The sequence below is a fragment of the Macrotis lagotis genome, chromosome 3 (assembly GCF_037893015.1).
Source record: "Macrotis lagotis isolate mMagLag1 chromosome 3, bilby.v1.9.chrom.fasta, whole genome shotgun sequence".
NCBI classification, from domain to species: domain Eukaryota; kingdom Metazoa; phylum Chordata; class Mammalia; order Peramelemorphia; family Peramelidae; genus Macrotis; species Macrotis lagotis.
In genome coordinates this window covers 68505376-68533149 of record NC_133660.1, presented here as the reverse complement: position 1 = coordinate 68533149, position 27774 = coordinate 68505376, and the positions used below count along the sequence as shown (strand labels likewise).

At 35.6% G+C, this 27774-nt stretch overlaps 1 long non-coding RNA gene across 16 annotated transcripts in view; it reads left to right on the top strand.

Annotated features, from left to right (window-relative positions):
• Positions 1 to 27774, top strand: part of LOC141517619 (uncharacterized) — a 170338-nt gene that overhangs the window by 17583 nt on the left and 124981 nt on the right. For 11 of the 16 annotated variants that reach the window (XR_012476920.1, XR_012476921.1, XR_012476927.1 and 8 more), the window contains exons 3-6: positions 194 to 305; positions 3414 to 3877; positions 12012 to 12074; positions 12461 to 12554. This is a non-coding gene — a long non-coding RNA (uncharacterized LOC141517619). Of the gene's footprint in view, positions 1 to 193; positions 306 to 3413; positions 3878 to 12011; positions 12075 to 12460; positions 20974 to 27774 lie in introns of all 16 variants that reach the window. The other 5 variants (XR_012476917.1, XR_012476914.1, XR_012476915.1 and 2 more) reach the window with 5 other exon arrangements.

Genomic DNA, 27774 nt, shown 5'->3' with positions numbered 1-27774 from the left:
TATGACTCTGGACAAGTCAAAACTTCTTTCAGACCCAATTTCCTTGCCTGGAAAATGAAGGTAACATTAGTACCTCTATCCAAAGTAGATGGCTACAAAGATTAAATGAGAAAACATATATAAAACATTTTGCAAATATTAAAGCATTATATAAATGGTCTTCTTCTTCTTATTATTATTGTTATTACAACAGGATGAATGGAAAAGGAAACTACTGCGGAGCTATGGGAAATATTGTGGAAGACCTTCAGAGATAGGCAGGAGAATGTGGATTTTAAAACAAAAGCAATATGAAGCCCTTAGAGGCAAGTTTCTATATAAAGAACACCACTATATCTATAACTCTTTGTGAATGTATGTACCACTGGCACCTCAACTTTTAAAATGCAGATTTTATGGCTTTTCTCCTTTAAGCCTACTCTTGTCTTCATGATTTCTGTCCAAATCACCATCCGATAGTCCATGGTCAAAACTTTGCTGGGTCTACACTCCCTACATTATGACCCATCCTTTTCACTGATACCAATAGCCTAACCCTAATCCATGCAAGTAAGACTAGTTATTCCTTAAAGAGTTATTTAATTAATTTCAATTCTACATAAAGTATTTGAAAAAATAGGCAAAGAAGGAGTTCTGCTAAATTCCTTTTATGACACCAATGAGGTACTGATACCTAATGCAGAAAGAATCAAAACAGAACGAGAATAAACTGGACCAATTTCCCTAATGGCAAATATTGCAAAAATTTTTAAGTAAAATATTAGCAAAGAGATTAAAGCAAGTTATCATTAAGATAATACAGTATGATGGGATAGTATTTATATAAGGAAAACAGGGATGGTTCAGTATTAGGAAAACAATCAGCATAATAAACCATATCAATAACAAAACCAACAAAAATCATATGATTATCATAATAGATACTGAAAAAGTTTTTGACAAAATTATTGTCAATTATTGGTTTGTTTGTTTTTTGCAAGGCAATGAGGTTAAGTGGCTTGCCCAAGGCCACACAGCTAGGTAATTATTAAGTGTCTGAGGCTGGATTTGAACTCAGGTACTCCTGACTCCAGGGCTGGTGTTCTATCCACTGTGCCACCTAGCTGCCCCAATTATTGACAAAATTATTTAATCCTATTAAAAACATTAGAAAGCATGGGAATAAAGGGAGTTTTTCTTAAAATGAGAAGCAATGTCTAATTAAAACCATCAACAAGCATTATCTGTAATGGAGAGAGGTGAAACAAGGATGCCCATTATCACTACTGATATTCAAAATTATTTTAGAAGTGTTTACTGTGGCAATAAGAAAGAGAAATGGAAGGAATTTGATTAGGCAATGAGAAAATAAAATTCTCAATCTTTGGAGATGAAATGATGGTAAACTTAGAAAATCTTAGAAAATCAAGTAAAAAACTACTTGAAACAATTAACCATTTTAGCATAGTTGCAAGACATAAAATAAACCCATATAAATCATCAAGGTTTGTATATGTTACCAAAAAAAAACCCAACAGCAAGAGATAAAAAGATAAATTCCATTTAAAGCAATTGTAAACAATATAAAATATTTGGAAGTCCACCTGCCAGGAAAAACCCAGAAACTATATCAGCACAATTACAAAACATTTTTCACACAAATAAAGTCAGAGCTAAAAAATTGGAAAAATATCAATTACTCCTGGTAAACTGAGTTAATATAATAAAGTTTGCAATTCTTCCTAAATTAAATTACCTATTCAGTGCCATACCAATCAAACTACCCAAAAATTATCTTATAGAACCAGAAAAAAAAGTAACAAAATTCTTCTGGAGGAGCGAAAAGTCAAGAATATCAAAATAATTAATAAAAAATGCAAAAGAAGATGACCTAACCATAATATATATATATATATATAATATATATATATATATATTTCTTTTTAAAAGTTATATACAACAAATGCTCAAAATATTTTGCTTTTTAAAATTCTGTCAAACTGATAGTTTTGATGAATTTCTCTCCTATAGAATCAACTGGTTAATTTACTGCTCAATTGATGTGTGTTTGTGTGTGTGTGTGTGTGTGTGTGTGTGTGTGTGTGTGTGTGTGTGTGTGTAACTCCCAGTTGTAATTGCTGAGCCAGAGTAAGTAAAATTTCATAAATTGTGGAGAGTAGAGAACGACAAGTATTAACTTGACTTGACAAAATAAAAAAAAAATGAATGGAGATTATGAGTATTTAGAAAAGAAAAATAATTATCATTAAAAGTCAATATGACTTTATCAAGAACAAGTCATCCTAGAGTAATGTTGATTTTTTTTTTCAAGACAATGGGGGTTAAGTGACTTGCCCAAGGTTACACAGCTAGGCAATTATTAAGTGTCTGGGGTAAGATTTGAACTCAGATCCTCCTGACTCCAGGACTGGTGCTCTATCTATCCCCTGTGCCACCTAGCCACCTCATAACATTGATTTTCTACAAGAAAACATGTAGATTAGTGGAATAATGACATATAAAGCATGATAATAATGCTTTAAAAAGCATTTGATAAAGTCTCTATTATTATGCTTGTAAATAATGTAGTTTTGAAATGGATGATAATATATTTAAATGAATTAGTAATAGTTTAAATGTATGGAAGATGTGGAGTCAATAGTGGGTTACTGTCAACATAGATACTAGTCTTTATTGGAGTCCCCCAAAAAGCTGTCCTTGATTTATATCATTTTTCAATGATTGGGATAAAAGTATGTACATCATGCTAATTTTACTAAATTTTCAGATAATACAGTGCAAGGACTAAGTGACAGTTATATAGTGTTTTAAAGTTTTGAAAAAATCTTCACAAATATCTCATTTTATCCTTAAAACAACCCTGAGAAGTAGGTATATTATTATTATTAACATTATTATTATTATTATTATTATTATTATTATTATTATTATTATTATTATCCTATTTTGCAGGTGATAAACCTGAGGTTGAGAGAGGTTAAGTGATTTGCCCAGAGTCACACAGCTAGAAAATTTCTAAGGTCAAATTTGAAGCCAGGAAGATGAGTCATTCTGATTCCAGGACTGAGTAGACCCATTGCACCACCTTGTTGCCCATTCCATTGCTGAGCAACTTCAAAAGATCTTAGTTTCAAACTACAGTGCCCAGGACCCAGAAAGTGTCTAGATTTGTGGTTGCAATTGGTTCGCCTTTGTGACAAAAACAAATAAACATGACATTTATTTCTCCCTTCAGAATTAGAGATCTCTATGAGACAAAATATTTTGCCCCATGAAACATACCATGATATCAGCTATAGTCTGTAGCAATGATGGCAAAAGGAGGGGGACAATTACGGAAGAGAATTTGAGAACATCTGGGAAGGAGCTTTCAGGAAAGGAATTCTAAAGTTAAATTGGTTTTGCCTTTACAGAATCTTCAAATTGGAGAAGTTTAAGAGCTTATCTCATCCTGCCTGTCCCTTAATGGAATGATGAGGACAAATAACCTCAAACACTTATTAGCTGTGTGAGCCTGGAGACATTATTTAACCTTATTTGCCTCAGTTTCCAGACCCCAAGAAGGAAATAGCAAACCACTTTCTTTACTTAGAAAACCAAATGGGAACACAAAGAGTCGGCAATTACTGAAAAACAACTGAAGCACCACCACCATTGGAATTTCACTTACTGCACCAGAGAGGATGGAAGCCAAACTCAGTGACCTGAAAAATATAAAGCACCTGCCAAAGATATCCACTAATCTTGGGGAGGTACAGGGTGCTGGGAGAGTCAAGGTCATTATGAAGCATGGTGTGTTCATTCATTCAACACTGAACAAATATTTATTAAGCATACACTATATGCAAGGCACTGTGCTCAGAAATGGCACAAAAAGGTATTTCATCAGTTTTAGATATCACTTAGTTTTTCAAATGCACACATTACAATATATATATACATAATGATGAATACAAAATGAATATGAATAAAAAAAGACGAATATGTAGCTAGAGAGATAAACAGGTGGAAATGTCTCCTTGTACATAAGGATTAAAAGTAATAACACTGTTTGAGTCTGATAAATAACTTACTTATACAGATGGATTCTACTCTTTTGCCCTAAGGGCATATGATATGCAGTTTAGTGTAGGACATCTAAAATTAATGATAATGGGTTGGTGATGTTCTCATAATTTTTTGGTACATCATCTTAGGAATATCATTTTAAAGATTTTGAGATCCATATTTACAAGATGCCTTCAAAGAAATGGAAAGTATCATGATATATAGGATTATAATTTATATGTGACATTGGTATTTACAGTAACAAATGCTATCTGAAAATGAGGTTGCAAAACATCTCCTGAAATGAATGAACTGATTTCTCTTACAAGGTGGTCCATGGCAGGAAATGGAGGAAAAAAGGTTTTCATTTTCTCTCATTCATGCTGATCTAGCCTAGATTTCCTACTGTGTGACTTACATCTTCATTGCCTCTGAAAATGAAACATCAGGGGCTAGCATCATGAATTAATGATATGACAAATAACATAATCCTGCCTGACATGGTTCAGGAATTTTGCATTTAAACAAATCAAACTTTAGGGGAGAAAAAAGATGAACAAAAAGACCCAACTAGCAAAGGCTCGATTTCTTCATTTTTATGAAGAATCAGAGTATAAACATGGTCTTTTAAATAATTTTACTATACCTAAATGCAGACCCCTTCTTTCAAAATTCATATACTTGCTTCAGGAATGTGAATGTTTTTCATATAGTTTATCTTATACCATTCCCCACTTTAGCTTGAATTTATAAATCTAAAATAAGAAAAAAATCTCACTTACTCTGGAGTACTCTGAAGGATAACCAGCCTTGCCAGGGTACAGGAAGGGACTGATGTTAACAGAGATACTGTAATCTAACCAGTTGACATTGAAATCTTTGATCAGTATAAACACAGGATTGCAGCACCACATATCAAGTCTATGCTTTTCTCAGGTTGATTTTTAGGCAGTTTATTTCTCTCCTCTCTTTCCTATGACATGTATTGCCCTTTTACAATTTTTGGTTAGAAGAATTAGTAGGGGGGGCAGCTAGGTGGTGCAGTGGATAAAGCACCGGCCCTGGAATAAGAAGTACCTGGGTTCAAATCCTGTCTCAGACACTTACTAATTACCTAGCTGTGTGACCTTGGGCAAGCCACTTAACCCCATTGCCTTGCAAAAAAAAAAGAATTAGTAGGACAGCTAAATAAGTCCTGGAGTTAGAGTCAGAGGATCTGAGTTTGAATTCTGTTTCTATCTCTGCAATCAGACAAATCATTTTAGTGCCTCTTGGCCTCAGTTCTGTTTATCTATAAGATGGTGAAGGAAGACCAGATGTCCTTTAAGGTCTCTTCCAGTTCTAAGCATATAGAACCACTGTGAAAGTACACATTTTACATAGAATATGTTCTCCATCTTCATGAGACTTCCATCTTCAAGGAACCATTTGGAAAAGTGTTGTACCTGGGGTTCCCTCCCCCATTGGGTAGGAGGTACTATTTTTTCTTTTCATTTTTTTGAAGCTTGAGTTTTATTTTCTAGAAACCTCGAATAGATGCTGGACCTGAGGAGACAATATTGTAGAAGCTACCCCTGACCATTGGATTTCTCTACCCATTATAGCATCCTATTGAACCTCACAGAAGACATGATAAAAAAAATTGTGACAGTGACAATCATGTCACACCAATGTCACAAAAATTAGATGAGAGCTCCAGGTGCCTGAACAATAGAAGAACAATAGAAATGGTTTAGGAAGCAGAAAATCAAATTTGGGTAATCAATACATGAACTTGTGCATGATCTTGTACAAGTAACTTAACCATCTTGTGATTGGTTTTCTCATTTGTAAAATGATTTCATTATTACTACATTTTGTCTGAATAACTTGCCATATGGGATGCTATAAATGAGATCCCACATGTGAAAATACTTTGAAAAATTCAAAAGGACACAGAAGTGTTTCATCCTCTTCTGAGATCTAACAGCAGTTCCTGAGTCTGTCCAGGTCACACAAGTTTTTTTTTTTTTTCACTTTTTAATTGGACTGATTGGAATTCATAGCCAAACTTCTCTTAAATTTGCCTTTGCTGAATTCATTGGAACTTAGAGCTAGTCTTGGAAGGGACCTTAAAGGTCAATTAGTCCAAACTAACAGATGAGGAAAAGTCCAAACTAAAAGATGGAGATAGTTAAGTAGTATTTATATAGCACTTTGATGATTTCCAAGTTCTTTTCATATATTACCTCAAATTAATCTTCATAACAGCCCTGTTTTATAAATAGACTACTTCCCCTATTTTACAAATTAAGAAATTGAGGTTTGAGAGAGGTTTGATGACTTCCCCAGAATCACAAGGTTAGTAAGTGGCTGAGGTAGGATTCAAATTCAAGCTTGGTTGATTCTAAGTATACTTCTCTGTCTCTTAGGGATTTAGCCAAGATTACACAAATAACAAATGTCAGATGTAGGATTTAAACATGGCTGCACTGACTCTTGAGGCAGCGTTCTTTCCACTGTCCTAAGTGGCCTCTCTCATCAACCACTCAATCTCTTGTTTCTTGAACTCTGTTTTCTATTCCCACTAGCATCTTAAATCTAAAGGTCATCAATGACGTCCTAATACTAAAACCTTTTCTTGGCATTCTCCTCAATCTTCTGCAATCCTGGATATTGCTAACACTGCATTCTTCCTGCCTCTCCTTTGTCTTTTCTATCACGAAATTTCTTGTCCCCAGATTTTTTCCTCAGACCCCTTGTCTCTTTTCTCCAGCCAATTCAATTCTAAAAACAAGAGCTGATTTAGCAAAGAGAACATCCAATAAAAGTCAGGAAAATTGGGGCTTGACCTAAACTCTGTTCTCAACATTTCAGCTCATTTAATCATTAGCTATATAATATAAAAATATTTTTGATTTCTTTTTGAAATTCAGTAGCATTACTTTAAAAATTATAAAAACATATACATATATATGCAAATATGTACACAGACACATCCACATATATATCCCTAAATCTCTTTGTGTTCTTTGAAAGTCAAAGCTTGCTATTTTTTAAATGGAAAGTGGTCATGAGAGGGATTATTTCTCTTGTATTCAATAATTATTGAGTTATGACCAAGATTTTTCTTCCTTATTTAGAAATCAACCATTTTGGGAAATACTTATCTAGGCAGGAAGCTAGGATCTAATAAAAGAAGGTAGAGAAGTTTAGGTGAATTGGTAGATTCCTGCTCATTGTGTTTAGGTCTGAGAAAAATGTGGATTCTTCCTTTTGTTGGATGGGTGATTTGGAAGCAAATTATATGATCAAAGTTACATCCCCTAGCCCCTTATTAGAATGGGTCCACCTCTCATTATAATATTCATTTTCTCTTATAACTTGTTAATCAATCACTTAATTGCCATCCTCAGAAACACTTGAGGCATATATGCATTGAATGGGTTCTATGTGGGGTCTTTGTTGCTTGAGAGTGTTACTGACTCATTTTTATTAGCAATATGCTAGCATTATTAACAACATGACTAATTCCCTGGAAACTATATCTTTTGAAATTTTTAAACTTCATAGTAATAATATGAATAATGGAAAAGACCTACTAGAAATTTCCTCTGAGCTCCTGTACAGTTACCATTCAGAGCATTATTATCATTTTTATAGTTATCACTTCAGGTTTTTCTAGTATGTAGAATCTGCATCTGTTCCCTCTAACATTTTTCATGCCTTTGAGAATGCCAGAGTTACCCTGCTAATTTAAATGCATTGGAAGTAAAGAACTGATATTTAAAATTAAAAGTTTTGATTTCAAAACTCTACTTTGTGAATCACAGGATCTTTAGAGATAAAAGTAGAGATGTACTGGAAAAGTTCCAAGGAGTTAATTGTTAAATTTTTAGTGTGAACATTTTCATTGTGAGCATAGTGTTAACCATTTGCAAAAACCCCCAACAACAACAACAAACAAGGCTTGATTTATTATTCTATCTAGAATTAAAAAAGTGATGGAGAAAATTGATATAATGCAGATTAAAAGCTTAAAAGTGTGTTCTGTGTACTGTTGTTTTTTGAGAACCAGTTATGAAATATTTACTGGCATATCCCTAGATAGAAGGAACCATTGTTTGAGATAGTCTAGTAAGCCGTGCAACTTATTTATTTTACAAATGAGAAAAATTAAGTCAGTTTGGGTATTGGGAAGCACCCTGGGTTTGAATTCTGGCTTTATGCTTTCAACCCATGTGACTTCACAGGATTATGAATTGAAAGAGGTCTTGGGTTTGAACTCTATCCCTGTTACTTTCTACTACCCATGGATGGGACTTGGATTAGTTATCCTAGGATCATTGTTCTGTAAATGGAAAGGGAGTTATTTATCACTGGACCCGAGATTCCTCACCTCTAAAATGAGTGTGTTGAACTAGGTGAACTAGTAGTATGTCAGTCAATAGTCCATGAACATTTATTAAATGCTTTCTTTGTGCTAAGTGCTATAATAGTTCCTGTGGTCTCTACATCCTATAATGTTTAAGGAATAGAGAGGTAGAGCAAAAGGAGAGAAGTTCAAAAGCTTGGTGGTGGATAGGGTGCTGACCCTGGAATCAGGAAGACTCATCTTCCTGGGTCAAATCCCATCTCTGACATGTACTAACTATGCGAACCTGGGCAAATTACTTCACCTTGTTTGCCTCAGTTTCCTCACTGATAAAATGAACTGGAGCAGAAATAGCAAACTGCTCCAGTAGCTCTTTAAGAGAAACCCAAATGGGATCACAAAGAGTAGGACATGACTGAAAATGGCTGAACAACAAAAATAATGACATCTCAAGTCATGCAGCTGGTTAGTGACAGAGCCTTGCTTAGAACTCTGGCCTTCTGACTCCTTACCCAGGACTCTTTCTCTGTTTCACCAAGGACTGAGAGGAAGGGGGTGGGATGAGTTGGATCATATTCATTTTTCTCTTATTTATAATCTTCTAATACAGTTGTTTCCACCATACTTTCTCCAGAAATCACAATTCAGCATTCAAAATAATTAAGTAGGTCAAACTATAGAAATATAATCCCCAAGATCTAGAGCTGAGTCCCTAAAGCACATTTAGTTCAGACCCCTCATTTTATGAGAAAAATGAGATGAGGAAAAAAATGAGGTTTAGGAATAATAATTGTATATCATCTGATTAAGCCTTCATGGACTCTACTTTTGGATTATTCTTGGATCAATCTCCTATTGATTTAAAAAAATGATTTTGATTCTCTTGATCATATAGTGTCATTTTCCAGTTTATTTCACCCTCAGTTTCTTCAGAACAAAGGAGCAACTCAGAGGAAGGGAAATATGGAAAGAAATGCTTTTTTTTCCTGCTTCTCCCCAGGCATGGTTGGAAACTTGGTGTCTCTCAAAGCTTAGCTCAGACTTAGCACTAAGAGTTATGAAGACACCTCAAGAAAGGGTTCCCACTACATAATCTTAAGCAGACCTCACACTCAGATCTTCTACAGGGTGACAACATAGATTTACCTCTTAACTACTTGCATCATTTCTGCTTCTCTACCATTCTACCATCTAAATGGGAGAACTTGAGCACATATAAAACTGTCACCTCTGGGAAGCAGCTGAGCAAACATGCTAAACATTGAGGAAAATAACATATCTTTGCAGTGTTAAAATGGGGTTCTTTTTGATCCCTGTTGTGTAACCTATTCAGATTGGAGTAAAGGGAATTGCCCCCCCCCCCCAGCCAAGGGAAAGTAGTCAAGAAGTCAATGATGAAGAGGAAAAAAAATCCTCAGACTCTACCTTTCTTTGTTGAAGGAAGTGGCTATTATTTACCTTTCTCACCATTTGCCTCCCATTTTTTTTATCAACTCCATACACTGAGGGAAATAAGCTTCAAGGGGTCAATACCATCTTAAAGTGTTGCCTGACAGGAACTGGATATGTTTCATGATATTTTTTTTAGATTTTTAATTCTTTCTCCTTTGTCTGCCATAACTCCTGAGAAATTCTGTGGTTCTTTGGTTTATAATAGAAGAGACTCTAAGGCCATCTACTTTCTCCTTTTGGGCTTCTTAAACTAATTTATTCTGCTCAGCTGAGATTTAGTTCGTTAGTCCTTCAGGTTTAAATCTTTTCTAATATCCCACATGACTCAGCTTTCCTACTTTTGCTAATTTAAAGAACTCCTTTATTTCCCATGATTTTTGCTACTGCTTTTGTTTTTTTTTTAATCATGAATATAGTTAGTTTCTTTTGAAATGTCCCTGACACAATGATCCTTGAGTTCTGGCAAAAGGCAGTGGTATTAAAAAAAGACCCTTTTTTTTGAAAAGTGAGCTCATGGAGTTCTTAATCCCTTCAAGTGCCCTATAAGATAAGATACTATTAATAATTATATCAGTTCATAGCTCTCTAGAGGAGTAGCATGGCATAATTAAAAGGAGTTGGGGGCAGCTAGGTGGTACAGTGAAAAGAGCACCAGAGGATTTGGACTCAAATTTGGCCTCAAACATATACTAGGTGTGTGTCCCTGGCCAAGTCACTTTACCTCAATTGCTTCCATATTTGGGGGGAGAGAAGAGAGGAGAGAGGAGAGAGGGTGGGGGGAAGAGAGGGGAGGAAAGGAGAGAGAGATTTTCTTCATGATGGAATTCTCAATTCTAATGAAATCACAAGTTTAGTCTTTGTCCCTAATCCATATTGTTATAATACTTTTCAGATTTAATACAAGCTTAGGCTATATGAGTAGAAGTATAATATTCTAAATAGGAGCCTAATTCGCTCTACCCAATCAGACTATACTGGGAACATTTTGTTCTGTTTCTGACTATTACATTTTAGGCATGATATTGACAAATTAGATAAGCTAAAAAAAACCTCTAGGTTTTTAGCCCGGAGAAGAGATGATTTAGAGAGGACGTAATAAGCTATCTTTGAGTTTTAAAGAACTGGCCTGTCCATCTGTTCTGACTGGTGACAGAGGACTGAATTAGGAATAGTGGCTAGAGGTGGAAAAGAGGTGGGGTTTGGCTTAATTGTAAGGATAATTTCCTAACAGTATGAGCTGTCACAACATGGAATGCACTACCTGGTAGTGATGAAGAGGAGATTTGTGTCTTCTCTACCATCACCAGAGATGTTCAGCTGAGACTGGATAGTCATTTGCTGTGGATGTTGAAGAAGAGATTCTTGTTTGAGTATAATTTAAAATGGAAGACCTCTGGGGTCTCTTAATTTATTCATGAGAATTTGACATTCTGTTTTTTTGAAAGAGGGATCTACATGGGAGGAAATGTATATAAAACTATTCTATTTCTCTCCCCTGCAAAGAACCAAAATACTTTTCTTATCTGAATCATTCTCTGGTAGTCATGGAAGTGAGTTAGCAGAACTAGGCAATCTTTCAAGCCACTATGGTAGCATTTAAATCATCACTATATTAGAATCTTAAAGCAAAGAGATCCCTTAGGAAGTTCCTTACCCAGGTCCTGATTTTTCAGGTAAGGATCCTGAAGCATTCAGTAGTAAAATAACTTGCCTAAGGTCATGTAGGCAATAGCAGAGGCAAGACTGAAGTTTGTTTCTAAATCATGGTCCAGTGCTCTTTTCAATATTTTAAAGTCAGAAAGAATTTACTGCTCTGAACCTTAGTTTCATCATCTGTAAAATGAATAATAATATTTTGAACTATCCATTTTGCAAAGTTGTAAGGAAAGTAAGGTAATGTATAAATGGTGGGTTGCTGCCATTGTCATTTATGATTAAAATTAGTATTATTAGCATTTTATAAAGAGTTCCAAAAGGATATCCCTATAGCAAAGTGTGGAGTTTTTTTCATTGTCTTCTGCATCTATAAAATAATAATAAAAATAATTATAAAATAGAGGACCTTTCTAGTTCTAAATTTATGAACTCTTTCTGCAGCTTGTCTACCTCTCCTTTTTTAAATACAATTCTCTTCTTTCTCTTCATTAACTAATTTTAGAAAACTGATTATGCTACCTGCCTGAGAGGAAAAGTTAATTCATACTAAGATGGCAGTAACTCGGTGAGTTGCTCTTCACTCCATGGGTAGCATATTTTAAAAGAAGGATTGGTCTCAAAGGAATGCATCTAAATTGGTGAAATTTATGCCACTTGAGTGGAAAGATCTCTTTGGGAGGGGAGGAACAAAACTTTCTGGTGTCATTCATATCATAAGATATTTAACTACTAAGTATCTTCAGAAGCTTTATACAACAGAATTGATTGTCTGTCACTTTATTGTAATGAGAATATAGGCCCAAGCTATTGAAAATGAATAATTCACTCACTTCATTAATAATAGGGTTTATAGTATCACACCAAAGTGACCTTCATTTGGTATGGTATCCACCCTATTGTGCAACAGGTTTTCCTGGAAGTTCATTGAGAATTGCAAATTGTTTCTTATAGGAGAGAAATTCTTCTATAGCAGAGCAGTAGAAAGAATGTTGGACTTGGAGACCATAGATTTGGACTTTGGCACATCCTAACCATAGGATCCTGGGTAAGTCACTTATTTTCTCTGAATTATGGGTTCCTCTCTTGTAATATAGGGTTACTAATATCTGCATCACCTACTTCACAGAACTAGGAGGAAAGCACTTTGTAGACCTTCAAGTGTTACCTAAGTATTTTAATAAGCACCAATCTAAGAAAAAGATTGCCTAAATGTAGCTATCATCTCAAAACCTCATGGGATATGCCCAATGTCACCCAGTGATTCAACAAATATAGATACATGTATACTGTCCATAACTGTAACCGAAATAAAATTTTCCCAGGACAACACAGTACTTTGTATGCTACATTTGATTGGGTCAATTCAAATTCATTAAGATTCTCATCCTGTCTTAGAAGTTAAAGATTTGGGGCCAGAGCAAAGAAAGATGAACAATGAGTTTGATAGGGATGGATTAGAGCATTGGACACATGATATAGATCCAAGCACTAGAAGGTTCAATGCTAGGATTTATGTTTCTCTTTTCACAATCTTATTTCTGATGGTTATCCTAGGGACAGAACAGAATGAGTGTTGTGGCTGGGTTATTATCTCAGTAATGAGCTTTTTCCTGAAGGATCACTAAAGTCCATTTTTGGTTAACTATTGGTTTTGAAACTTGTCCAGGCAGTTACTCTATCTGTTCAAAGTTCTCTGGAGACAAACACAACTGTATACATGCAGGTCTCTGTAAGAACTTTAAGGAAACATTAACCTGAAGTTTGGGAATTATTTCCAGGAAAAAACCAAAACCATTTAACATTAATCATTAGTCGGAACTGAAATGATAAGAAATAATGCCAGGGGATTAACTTTTAAAAGATCTCTTCCCCCCTCTGAGAAAAATAACAATAAAATGTTCCCCCCCACACCAAACAAATTGGCTGTATGTGTGATTAAAGAGTCCTTATCTAAGAGTTGCAAAGTACTATAAATACTACTGTACATGGACAGAACATTCCTGAGGATGACATTTTTCTTACATGTGGTTTTTAAATGTCTGGTTATTTCCAGAGAACAGAGACTGGTTCCCCACAGAAAATGAAGTCATTGCTTTATCTTTATCACTCCTGGCTAAGTATAACTAGGCTTGCACATCATGTTCAAGTAATGTGAACATGTCTGGCTGGCCTCACTGTTGGGGCAAACCTGATAAGTAGTAACTGATCAGCTTATCCACAACATTCTTTTCATGAGATCACTGCTCCCTTTGATCCAGAAAGGCCGACAAAGTTGGAACATTCTAGAAATTGGCCTTTCAGATTAATTAAACAGTATCATGTACATAACTGGTGAGATTATTACCTTGTAGGACTATAGCTTGCATTTTTTCAACATCACTTGGGGAAATACTTCCCAGATTATTCAACTAAGTAGTTAGAGGAATAGCTAATATCCATAAAGCACCCATAAATTAATTATTGCAAATTCTTCTATATACATAAATGTATCTATACATAAATTTAGCTAGAAAGTGTCAGAGACAAAGACAGACATAGAAGGAGACAGGGAAAGAAGAGACTTGTGAGGCAACAGTGTAGGAGGCCTCAAAAATCAGGAACAGGAGTTAAAATTGAATGTCTGACACATTCAGGCAAATTACTTAAACTTTCAGTGCCCAAAGTTGCAGAGCTGTTGCAGTGTAGTTGGTCAGTCTGTAAAGGGAAAGCAAATTTTCCCTACATAAAAGAAATTACAAATTTAGTCCCTTTTCAAATTATAAATAAACAAACAAACAAGTGTTGTGTGCCGAAGAAAGAGGTTGACCAGTTAGCTCTTTTTATGACTATATGATCCACAAGACAGGTAGCACTCTAAATTAATAAAAGGAATCCCATACTGGGAAGTACTAATGAATTCACAGATCTGAACCACAGCTACTCTCTTTTTTGTCTCTTTATATGCATATATATGGATGACACATGAACACATAGAGCTAGAAAGATATGTCACTATATCCATATATCCATTCAGATCTGTGATTTGGAACTCTTTCCATAGACAGAGACTGGTAAGCTCACTTGCCACTTGGAGTCTCAGGAGCCAAAGTACAGACAGATTATACAGCTTCCCATGGCCACACAGCCAACAGATGTCAAAGGCAGGGTTTGATTACCTAACTCCTAGTCTTTCTGTATTTATTAGGTTCCTCTATCTCACTCTAGTTACTATAAGTGACATAAATGAATTACTCATTTAAAAAATTAGAATCTAAAAGTTCAATATTAAATTATTTTGGACAGTTAAAATATTCATTAAGATCAATTAATTTGAATGAAAATGGTAACTGAGCAAGGTCCATTGTTTGTATTAATGTTAAGTGTTAAGTTTTGGGGGGTTTTTAGGTTTTTGCAAGGCAAATAGGGTTAAATGGCTTGCCCAAGGCCACACAGCTAGGTAATTATTAAGTGTCTAAAACCGGATTTGAACCCAGGTATTTCTGTCTCCAAGGCTGGTTGGTGCTTTATCCACTACGCCACCTTGCCACCCCTAGTATTAAGTTTTTAATAAAACATGTGATTTTGTAAAAGGAGATGGCTATAGAAAATGCCAAACAAAAATTCATAGTAGATATAACTTTACCTTTCCTTGAGGAGTTAGGAAGCAGTTTACATCAGCACTGTCATTCCAAACACTAATTATTATAATAGTGTATATAAAATCAGAATTGGCAACCCATAGTCTCAGCACCTAATTCAATGTCTGGCATATAAATAATAATATGATTGCTGAATTCAACTGCATTCACAAAAGCACAGAAATGCTATTTGAGATTTCTAGTGGACATCTCTGAGTACAATGAAAATATTAGGGGTGCATGTGATAATCAAGAAATATAGACAGGTAAACTCTATATGACTTTATGATTGGTGTAAGGAGATTCCAGCATATGACTCGATGATGATTTGTGCATTAAGAGATAGTTTGTAAGATATCAAAGACATGTATGACTTGAAGAGGAAGCAGGCAGGTCATGTAGTGAGAATGAAAGATCATTGGTGGACTTTCACAGTACATTCCTGGCGGTATCTATAAAAATTAGAAGAATCAGTGAAAGACCTATAGATCAATAAGTAGATGTTTTTAGGAAGTGATTATTTATAGATAGAGAAGTGTTAGGAGATAGTGAACTCTTTCCCTCCTCAAGTTTATGTCCTGGATCCTTCCCTGGCTTTCTACATGATGCTTTTCCTGATCCTCCTTAATTCTTGTGCCTTCTCTCTGTTATTATCTCCAATTTTTCTTGTTTATAATTTTTTATATATAGTTGTTTGCACATTGTACTCATTAGACTTTGAATTTCTTGATTGTCTTTTATGAACATGTATGTGTATGAGTATGTATGCATGTGTCCTGGTACATACTCAGCACTTAATGATTATTTGATTAATAAATAATGATAATCATCTTGGCTGATTCGTTTAGATAAGAAGCACACTAGTGGAAGCTTAGGAATCAAATCGCTGATTAGTAAATCTATAGCTCTCAGTTATACCTAGAAGCCTACGAATGAGCTGGAGCATCAGGGTTGCCTCTTGGGGAACCATCTCAATCTGCCAAGAGTGAATATAGTTGGGTTGAGTGGATAAGCCCCAACCTAGATCAAGAAAAGAGTTGATGGTTGCTGGTCATGCCCATATTAAAGAAAAATCACACAAAAGATAGAGGTAAAAGGAATATTTATAAAATGAAATCATGATTTTAAAGACCAAGACAAATGTTACAACTATATTTACTTCAATACTACAACTATTCATGTTTTCATTAGTTTGAGTGTCCCCTCTACTCATACAGACCAGTATATTTCCATTGAGAGATTTAATAGCACTTGATCAAAGTCAGGAATCTTTATATACCTTTATGAGAGATGATGAATCTGGAGCATCCTCTTGGGGTGAGGTGTTTTGAGAAAGGATCTTCTCTGCTTCATGCCCCCTTTCACCCTGGAGTTCTCACAGATGGCACTTTCTTAGTCTATGAAGAAAGAATTAGATCCAGTGATATATCATAACTTCTCACAGATTGTGATCCTCAAGTACATTTTTGCAAATAATTGAAGAAAATAAACATCTAAAGGACCAGTTAATGATCAAGGTATTCCTGGCATGATTGTGATTAGGAAAAAAAATTTTTAATAGGCAAGCAGAGAGTTATAACTATCAATCAAAAATTCAGACAAAAAATTGAAGTCACTTTAGATAGAATCCAGAAGAACTATTAAGATGACCACATTCATTGTGGCTATTCCATACCCTCCTTCTGGAGAAAATGGCCATTGGTTCTTTAGTTCTTAGCAGGTTATGCTAAGGAAAGACTTCCAGGATGGGATGGACAATATTCTGCTGTTATTTTAGTTTTCAGAGGCATATCACCAAAACATTAGTTACAATATCATATATTTGGTACCATAAGGAACCCATGAAATCCATGGGGCATAATTTGTGCTGTTTGAGGAAATGTTCCCACCAGGAAAACAATTAATTAATGTGAATGGAGACTTTAGATTTTGGAATTTGTATGCCACTAATTTGATGTGAATGGAAGAAAGCAATGTCTAACCAAAGAATCAAAAGTTGTGAGAGTTAGAAAAGATCTTCAAGGTCATTTCTTAACCTAGTGGGTGGAACTCCAGGGAAGAGGGAGACTGTGGATAAGTTTCAGATAGTTTGCAATTTGGATAAGGAAAAAAAATTACACCTTTATTTTGTTCCCCCTCCCGTTTTTTGCTAGGCAATAGGGGTTAGGTTCACACAACTAGTAAGGGTCAAGTGTCAGACATCTGATTTGAACTCAGGTCCTCTTTACTCCAGGGCCGATCTACCACCTAAGTTGCCCTTATTTTCATTCATCTCCTAACAGAAATTTAGCATTTCCTTCAATTGTGAATGCAGGCAACAAATATTATTCTGAAAAAGAGTCAAAATGGTTAAGTATCTTTAACCTTTGATTTAAAACTACTCTCATATTTCAAGTGAAAAAACTGAAAGCCAAACATATGTGATTTAGCCACAGTCAGAGAGGTGGCACAAATAGCTGAAACAAACAAAAGGGTTCATAATCTATTTGTACTAAATGAGAAAGAAGGATATAGGACTACCCAGGCTTTCTGCTCTAAGCTGGTATAGGTATCATCACATTCTTTCTCCTTTTTTCCCTTTAAAATCATATTTTTTCCAGTTCCATGTAAAGACAATATTTAGCATTTATTTTTTTATATAAAATTATCACTTCCAAATTTTCTCTGTCATTTTCTTCTCTTATTTTCCTGAGAAACAAGAGATCTCTTTAGCCTCACCTCCCCCAGAAACCCCACCTTTCCACCTTCCTCCATTTTCACTTATGAGATAACAGTCATGTTGTCTTAGGAAGAAGTCTGGTTAATCACCCTCTCTTTGTCAGAGTAGACGCTGGATGACATGGAAGGAGACAGGGTTGTGGAGTGAAAATATGGAAGACAATGGAATAAAAACATTTGAAATTATCTTGCCATTGTTTCTAGAGCAAAAAAAAACCCAAAAAGAATTCATAAGGGGATAAAATTAGCAATTTACTCTGAAAATCTCAGATTGTATTAGAACTAGATTTAATTCTGACAAATAATAACATCAAAATTAAGTTGTCAAGTAATGAAATTACTGTAGCGATGGAGGCAGTGCATCTTAGGTAATAGATAAAAAGTTGTTCTCAGGCTCTGAAGACCTGGGTTCAAATTTTCCCTCTGACAACATATTGGTTGTATCATCCTTAGGAAGTTACTTAAACTTCTCAGTGACCCCAGCAAGTCTCTAAAACTAAATTGCAGAGTAGTCACTACTTTGTTTAGGTGGAGGGAGTTGTCTCATGAGGAGTTTCCTAAACCAATGAAATTACAGAACCAGACCTTCCCCCAACCCCTTTAACAATACAAAAGAAAATTCCAGAAGATGATTACCACCACTATTTATAAAATAAGAGGGATGCACTAGAATAGACTATATGGGATTTTCTGGGTCCACATTTCTATTACTGAATGCTTTTCTGTCATTGGAATCAATGGGTGTCATTCTTAGGTGGAAATAAACCTAGAAGATAAGAAAATCTTATTGAGGGCAAAGATGCTCTAAAAATATTTGGTTCTAGGGTAGCTAGGCAGTGCATTGGATAGAGCGCTGGCCCTGGAGTCAGGAGTACCTGAGTTCAAATCTGGCCTCAGACATTTAACAATTACCTAGCTGTGTGGCCTTGGGCAAGCCACTTAACCCCATTTGCCTTGCAAAAACTAAAAAAAAAAAATAAAACACTTGGTTCTAAAGAAATTAACATAAAATTATGTTCATCAACTATTTTATGCTAAATGAGATACACATGCAAGTATAATTGAAAAATCAAACATATGTCTTATACTAGGAAATGCTGCTGTGTTGCGAAAAACAACCCCCCCCACATAGCCAAACACATTCACCCCACCCCAAAAACACCCCTTATAAATTTAAAATTTAACCCCAAACAACTTTGAAACTACTGAGTTTTTAAAATTCTGTTTATGAAATAATATAGCTCATATTGTTATCACATTTAAATGGTTTACAATGCTTTTCTTATAATAACCTTTAATAGTATAGTATTAATATCACCATTTTACTTACTAGGAAACAGGCTCAAAGAAGTTAACTAATATGCTTCAAAGAGGTTAAACTAATAGTTCTCAAATCATTTAGATAGTAATTGACTCAGCAGATGTTCAAATCCATGCTGTCTAGAATACAGTACTCTTTCCATTTTAAAACTATTAGATACCTCAGTGATATTTTTAAAAGCAACTTTTTTTTTTGTCAAGTATTTGCAGTCTTTAGATTGAAGGATCTAGATAGAGGAAACATTCTTATTAAACAGTCAATTGTAATCTTGATGGAAGATGTCAGTCTATCACTTTGCAGAAATAACTCTCTGAATTCAATAGACTGAGGGGTGTGGTCTTTTTTTTTTTACTTCTGTGCATAGCTCCTAATATAACCATGAACATTCCTATCAGTGGGTGTCAGACCTATTCATACAAAAGTAAAAATAGATGCTTTGAGTCATGCTGAAATATTTCATTTTAAAAAATCTCTTCATTTCTACCAGGTAAACTAACAAGCATTAAGTTAGCTCAGGAATGGGGCCTCCTGAATTCTAATCTTGCCCCTACAAGCAACTGTGAGACCTCAGGCAAGTTACCTAAACGCTTAGGATATCAATTTTCTCATTGTAAATTTGCGTGAGTAAAATTGTATAGTTTCATTGAATGATCTCATTTCAAAGGAAATGAGTCTTTGATGTAAGGGTCTTATTTATTTTTTCCTTTCTCTAATAAAAGTTGGAAGCAAACCAAACAAAGTAGAAGTCCAAACTCTAACAAAATTCTTTGAAGAGATTCTGGAACTTCTTTTATAATTCTGGTTAACATTCCAATTAGTCCTGTGGTTAAATTTGAGATCCCTGTTAAGTAATATTTAATTTTCTCACTAAGGATGATAGTGGTGACTTCTCCAGCATCTATACATTGGACAAAATGGCCAAATCATACTTTAACTTGGAAGGAATAATGTTAATTGGGCTGTATTAAAAATAAATTTATGCCATTTACTCAAAGAATATTTAAAGAAAAGATTAGACAAATACCTTCTTGGGATGGTTTACTAGTTATATTAGAGGTAGGAGAGTGTATCCTTGTATCCTTTTAGAATTTGTGGTTCTAGATTAGTGTCATGTCTTTGACAGTCCAGTGAAGACAACAGACCCATTCTTGTAATATTATTCATAAATTTTGAAATAATATACATAGAATTTCAAAGGAAACCAAAAGTTAGTGAAAACAAGCTTCTTTTCCCCACTCAAGTTCACAGACACGTACTATCTTCCAGTTGCATGTTATTCTAGACCTCTATTCTAGACTCAATCCCTCTATCAGTGTGAAAGAATCTTAAAGATGCTTAGACAAGCAGCAAAAAAATTCATGCAATTTGAAAAGAATTTTCAAAGGAAAGATTAGAAATCTGCTTTTGTGAATGATTTTTTTCACAATTCTTATTAGGGCCATAGTGGACAAAAAGCATCTCTTTGATCCCTTTGAAACTTATGATTTTAGAAGAATTGAGTAGGTCAGTAAACTCACCTGTGGTTCTATGCACTATTAATGGAACTTTTCAACTCTCCTCCTTGGTCCCCAATTTTCAGTGTTTTGCCTCTCACTGTTAGACAATAAATTCCTTCAAGATAGTGATTTTGCTTTTTTATTTCTATCTCAGGTGCTTAGTGTAACAAGGCTTTGACCCTGACCACCTACAATGAAGGAGATGCTAGGGACTTCCTTCTGAGAAAATACATTTCCTTTTGACCTACAATGTATTTTGGAACAGCCTCTTTCCATTGGTAGCATAGCCAGATCTTTCTGTGTCTAAAAAAGGTAATGGAGACATAGTTACTTTCTTTCCAAGGATGTCCAAGAGTAAAGATCTTATTCCTCCATAGCAGGGAGCTAACATCATGGGAACCTTAGATCCCAGTTCTCTAAACCAGATAATGCGACTAGTCTAGTAGGGAAGCCCTGAGAAGTCAGGATTCTGGGATGCAAGTCTAGGGGAATTTTGAACTTGGAATTCGGTGGGACTAATGTTAATTAAGTACTGAATTAAACTATGAATCTATTCTTCCTCCCCTCCAAGAAATGTAGGGAGGGGGTTATTATCCCCCAGATGGTCAAGAAAAACATTTATATGTTTGTTCTTTCTGCTTAAATATTCATTTAAAATATAATTTGACTATTAAGTGGTCAAATGGAACAAGGGTGCTTGAACTCCCCCTTGACCCAAATTGGGAGAAAATTGCAGAAATGAGATACCCCCCCCCAATTCCAAGGAACTCTGGAAAGAAGTGAAATGTAACATCTGATTTTTAGGTAATTGGGTCCAGAGTAATTACTGTTACATTAGCATATTACTTGGTACATAATCAATGCTCAATAAATGCTTTTTTGTTAATAATAATTATAACTAATGTTTTTAAAACACTTTAGATATATTATCTCATTTGATCTATCTAACAATGCCATGAGGTAGGTGCTGGTATCCCCATTTCAAAGATGAAGAATTTGAGGCTTAGAGTTTTCCTGAATTCCAGTTTAGTTCTCTATCTACTTACTGCCTAAGTTCCCTAGGTAGTACCCACCTGGGTGTCCTAGATGGTAGACACTACCTAGACAGTGTAGGCAATATGACTGATAGAGCTCTAATCCTATGGTCTAGAGGAAGTGTGGAGTTTTCTGGAGCACGTCAACATCAAGCTGATTAGGGCTGATCCTCCACTTTCAGAGATGAGCAATGGCGGTCAAGATTGGTTTATGTCTCTGGTTCAGGATTGAGCTCTTTTATCTTCAAATCATAGAATTGGGAAAGCAGATCCATGAGGACCTAAGAATTTCCAGCAAAATGACCTAGAGAATTTTCTAGACTAGACTGGAGCAGACTCCCTGAGAACTTCCCTGGATCTCTGGGCCCACCCTACTCAGGACCCTTAACCTCAAACCAAACTCAGATATTTTGAAATGTTCTTGAAGTTTGGTGAAGCAGAGTTAGGAGAGGGTTGTAGGGTTTGGTTCCATAACTAGGATTCACTTAAAATATGAAGGATTCTAAATATACCAAGGCCTTAGGTGTATTTAATATTTCAACAAAAAAGACAGACAATACAGGTGAATGATTTAACCCATGTTTGAAACTTATGATTGTAGACACTTTCATTGGGAAGGGGCCTTAGCAGTGGTCAGGCAGAAGAAATTATTAATTGCCCTCATGTGAATGGGCAGTACTTGCATATGTTACTATATGTGAGGGGGTGTTTTGGAGGAAGTGAGAGGTAAGCTTTGAGAATACAATATAGCTATTTTATGCTGGTGATTTGTTTTTAGAACTTCACATAATTGTGTTTTCATGTATGTGCCCCCTGGGGCTTGTTAAGACAAAACATACAATTTTAAGGCTTTATAAAAATATAAAATAAAAACTACCCTAAACAAATGAAGGCAGTTCATAGAAATTACTATGCTGGACCAGAAGCACCATGATGCCCACTCTCAAAGAAAAGGAAGAATGATAAAAAAAAAAAAAAGAAATTGGACTTAGAGTCAGAAAACTCAGTGTCAGAGATTGAAAATGGGAAAGGAGGAGCAACTGGGAGCCTGAGGCTGTGGGGGTACACTGATGCCAGATGTTCCTGGCATCTTTCCCTGAGCGGGAAGTAAGATCAAGATTAGAACTGGTCATTTTGGGGCTTGGGGGCTAGCTTTTGAAAGGAGATGAGAAATTGTTGCTGAATGTTTTGGAGTTCATGAGTCAGTGGGTGGAGGAAGAAAACTATTTTTGAGTGGGTGACTGCCTAGTATGAGGGAATTCAGTAAGTTCTGGAGGTTCGAGAGACAGAGAGACAGGGAGAGAGAGGGAGGGGAAGAGAGAAAGGAGAAAAAAGGGGAGAGAGAGAAGGTGGAGAGAATGCGGGAAAGAGGAATGTGAAAGAAGGAAGGGAGGGTGGGGAGAGAAAAAGAAGAGAAAGTGGGGAAAAGGGAGAGAAAGTTGGATAGACAAACAAGGGAGAAGGAACTCAGAAAGGAAGAGTAGAAGGAGGCTTGAATTATTTTGAATGGTAACTTTAAGGATAGGTATTGTTTCAAAATTAAATAAATGAAAATGCAGAATAATAACTAGCATTTGCTAGTCTCAGAAAGAAGGAAATTAAAAGGGACCTTAACAATAAGTAAAACAAACTACTATTTAATATCTATTGTCTGTATAAAACTGCCAAGGTACTGGGGTGGGGTGGGGAGATTTTTAAAAAATGAAATAAATCAGAATCCTGGCCCCAGGGGAATTGTAGTCTGGTGGGGACTGCAAGAAATTGAATGTGGAGTCAGAAAATGCAGTGTTAGAGATTGAAGAAAGTGAGAAAGGAGGAGCAATGACTCTGGGGACACCCAGATACTAGATATTCCTGGCACCTTACCCTGAGCCCATTTAAAGGGGAAAGTAAATTGAAGCCTGGAACTGATCATCTTGGAACTTGGAGACTAGTCACTCACTATAAGAGTAACAACACAGGGGGTACGGCTAGGTGGCGCATTGAATAGAGCACGGGCCTTGGAGTCAGGAGTACCTGGGTTCAAATCCGACCTCAGACACTTAATAATTACCTAGCCGTGTGGCCTTGGGCAAGCCACTTAACCCCATTGCCTTGAAAAATCACCCCCCCCCAAAAGAGTAACAACACAGGTCTCTAAAACCCAAGAAAATGGGCTATTGAGTTCTGAGCGAGGATCTCCCACTAGCCTAGCAATCAGGGATGGCTTTTTGGAAAAGAAAACACCTGAATTGGAATTTAAAGGATGGTCAGAAATTAATCTAATAAAGGGAAAGAGACAAGGCTTTCCAGTTACATGGAATAGTTTCAGCAAATGCATGGAAGTATTAGACTGTAGTTTGTAATTGAAGGATGTCATCGTCCAGTTTAGGTAGAGTATAGAGGGCATGGAAGGGAGTAGGCTGGGGCAGGGGGTTGTGTCCTGCTGGAGAGGGTTTTGAATGTCAGGTGGAGATTAAACTGTACTTGATAGGTAATGAGAAAGTAGGTGGCACAGCGGATAGGGTGCTGGGCTTGGAGTCAGGAAGACTCATCTTCTTGAGCCCAAATCTAGCTTCAGACTCTTATTAGTTGTATGATCCTGGACAAGTCACTTAATCTTGTTTACCTTAGTTTGCCTGTAAAATGAACTAGAGAAAGAAATAGTGAACTACCCTAGTATCTTAGCCAAGAATACCTCATATGGGGTCATGAAAAATTGTACACACCTGAAAAATGATTGAACAACAAGAACTATTAATTAGTAAAGTGCGAATTAAAACAACTCTGAGGTACCATCTCACACCTATCATATTGTCTAATATGACAGAAAAGGGAAAGGATAAATGTTGGAGATATAGGGAAAACTGGGACACTAATACACTGTTTGTGAAATTGTGACCTGATCCAGCCATGCTGGAGAGCAATTTGGAACTCTGCCCCAAGAGCTATAAAATTGGGCATATTCTTTGATCTAGAATACCACTCCTGGGTCTGTATCCCAAAATTTCATCAAAAAAGGAAATAAAAGACCCATACAAGAATATTCAAACCAGCTGTTTTCTGTTGTGACAAAGGGAATGGCTGAATAAGTTGCAACATGAGTATAATGGAATACCATTGCTCTATAAAAAAAACAATGAGCAGGCAGGTTTCAGAAAAACCTGAATTTACATGTAATGATATTAAGTTAAGTAAGCAGAACCAGGAGAACATTATACACATTAGCAGCAACATTTTATGATGATCAAATACAATGGATTTAGCTCTTATCAGCAATATAGTGATCAAAGATTATTCTGCTGTGGAAAATACTATCAATCTCCAGAGAAAGAACTATGAATATGAATACAGATCAAAGCATACTATCTTCATCTTTCAAATTTTTGCTTTTCCCTTATCACATTCCTTCCCTTTTTCTTCTGATTCTTCTTTCAAAGCATGACCAAATGGAAATATATATGATATGACTATATATTTTTAATCTATATTAAGTTACTTGCTATCCCAGAGTGGAGAGAGGAAAGGGTGGGAGGGAGAAAACTTTACAAAAATGAATGTCAAAAATTATCTCTACATTGGTCAGCTAGGTGACACAGTGGATAGAGAAACTGCCCTGGAGTCAGTAGGATCTGAGATCAAATCCAGTCCCAGAAACTTAATATTTGCCAAGCTGTGTGACCTTGGGCAAGTGACTTAACCCCATTGCCTATAATGAATAAAAATTTTAAAAAATTAAAAAATTATCATTACATATAAATAGAAAAATAAATTTAAAAATAAAATAAAAGGTAGTCTTCATCATCATAAATATCATTATTATTAGTACTAGAAGTAATGGTGAGGGTGGTGGTAGAGGTGCTGGAAGTAGTAGATATATTTCATCAAACCATTAGAGTCATGTCCTAAGGCAAAGGGAGGATTGGTGAGGCAATATTTGCAATGAAATCCTAGATTTATAAATTTTAAAGTACTTGAAGCTCAGGTTTTGCATTTCTAGTGTCTGGTCCTTCTGTACTTCTGTTATCCAGATCTACCAAACCAGCCCAGGACAGATCTGATAGAATAACTGAGCCACATCTGGTTTCTGTGAAAGTCCCCCCTCTATCTTGTTGATGTTCCCAGGGCTTCTGTAGACAGCTGAAGCAATTAGAGTCACCTTCAATTCATCAAGGAAGTGACATCTTTAATCCTGTAGACTATTCAGCAAATTACTCCTTCAGAACAATAAACCATACCCTTATGCCCTGAAAAAAATGAAAGAAATATCAAAATGCCACACATATTACTCATCAAGTAGAAACTGACTTCATCATAATAACTCACAAATTAATAGTATGTTTTAGGGCAGCCAAGTGGCACCATAGATAAAGCACAGGGCCAGGATCTAAATTCAAATATGGTTTCATACACACTTCCTAGCTGTGTTCCTTTAGCAAGTCACTAAACCCTAATTTGACTTAGTTTCCTCATCTGTCATATAAAGTGCAGAAGGAAATGGCAAGCCACTCTAGTATCTCTGCTAAGACAATCCCAAATGGTATCACAAAGAGTTAAACATGAGTGAAATGACTAAGGAACAACAAGAACACCTAGAGTCCCATACCCTTTGTATAATACTTCTCCTCCAAACTAGTTCACAGAAATAAACCTTATGATCCTAGAAGTCTGAAATAAATAATGTTTGAAAAATGCTTTTTTGAAAAAAATCCTGGGGCAGAGGTGGCACAGTGTTTAAGGCCCTGGAGTAAGGAGGACCTGAGTTCAAATGTGACCATTTAATAATTGCCTAGCTATGTAACCTTGGGCAAGACACTTAATCCCATTGTCTTAAATAAATAAAAAAATTAAAAAATTCTAATCTCCTTGGTAGTATATCATCTGTATACAAGGATGAAAAATAGATGGTAAATAAAACCAAATGACATTCTAGTTTTTTTATAATGAATACCAGGGATGCAATTCACACTTACTAATTTCATCCATTGCAAATTACAGCCATAGATAAAGAGTACAACCCATCCATCCATATCTTGTCATCCTTTGCAAACCATTTGTTCCATAAATTGTTCCTCGGGGGGGGGGGTAATAAGTTATAAAATTTATTCTAATTATTTCAATACTTTGCAGTTATAAGCATATAATCTATCCATCTAGTTTTCCTTTTCTTGCTAAATTATCACCTACTTTATTTTCTGATCATACACACATTTGATATCTTTTATGCTTCTTCTAGCATAAAAATATAATCACTGGTGACATGCTTCAATCTGCTTATGCCTACCATTCATCCATCCATCCATCCATCCATCCATCCATCCATCCATCCATTCATCCATTCATTCATCCAATGGTTGAACATTCCATGGTGACCTGGCATGTATTTTCAAAAGAAGAATATAGATATTGAAAGATTAGTCTTTATTGAAAGGGATATATGCAATTTTCCAAATGTAATTCAGCCCTCTCTTCTACTCCTCAATTCAGAATCCAGCTTATCATTCATGTTTAATGCCTGTGTCTAGAATATATGTATTGATGAATTACTACAATGTTCATTCAATTATATATTATAACCCTAACAAAATTCATTCTACATCCACTGAAAATTGTTAAGCCATGGTTCTCACTAAGATCGTACTTGTGGCACAAACTACATGGTCTTTGAGATTCCTTCTAGCTATAGATCTATGATCCTAAGAAAAAAAGTCTTGACTAACTCTCAACCCTTTGATACTATAAAATCATTTAATCTTTTCTCCAAGGAGAACTTGTAACCCATGCTTTCGTTTAACTATTATGTCTTTATGTCATCTGGTTTCATTTATATCAAGAAATCATTATGAATGTGGCAAAGCTCCTCCAGTGAGTATGACCTTAGAAGACAAAGATTTCACATTAAAATGATAAAGAGTTAAACTAAAATCTTAACATCTATCTCCTTCTTAATAAGCTTCCTGCTGTCTTCATCTGCCACTCTGCACCACCACTGGGAAACAGAAGAGATCTATAAAGTACAATGAATTATTCTGACTTTTTATCTGTTTTATGGGTCACCATGTTCAATGAGTTTATCATCAAGGCACATAGACTATTAATG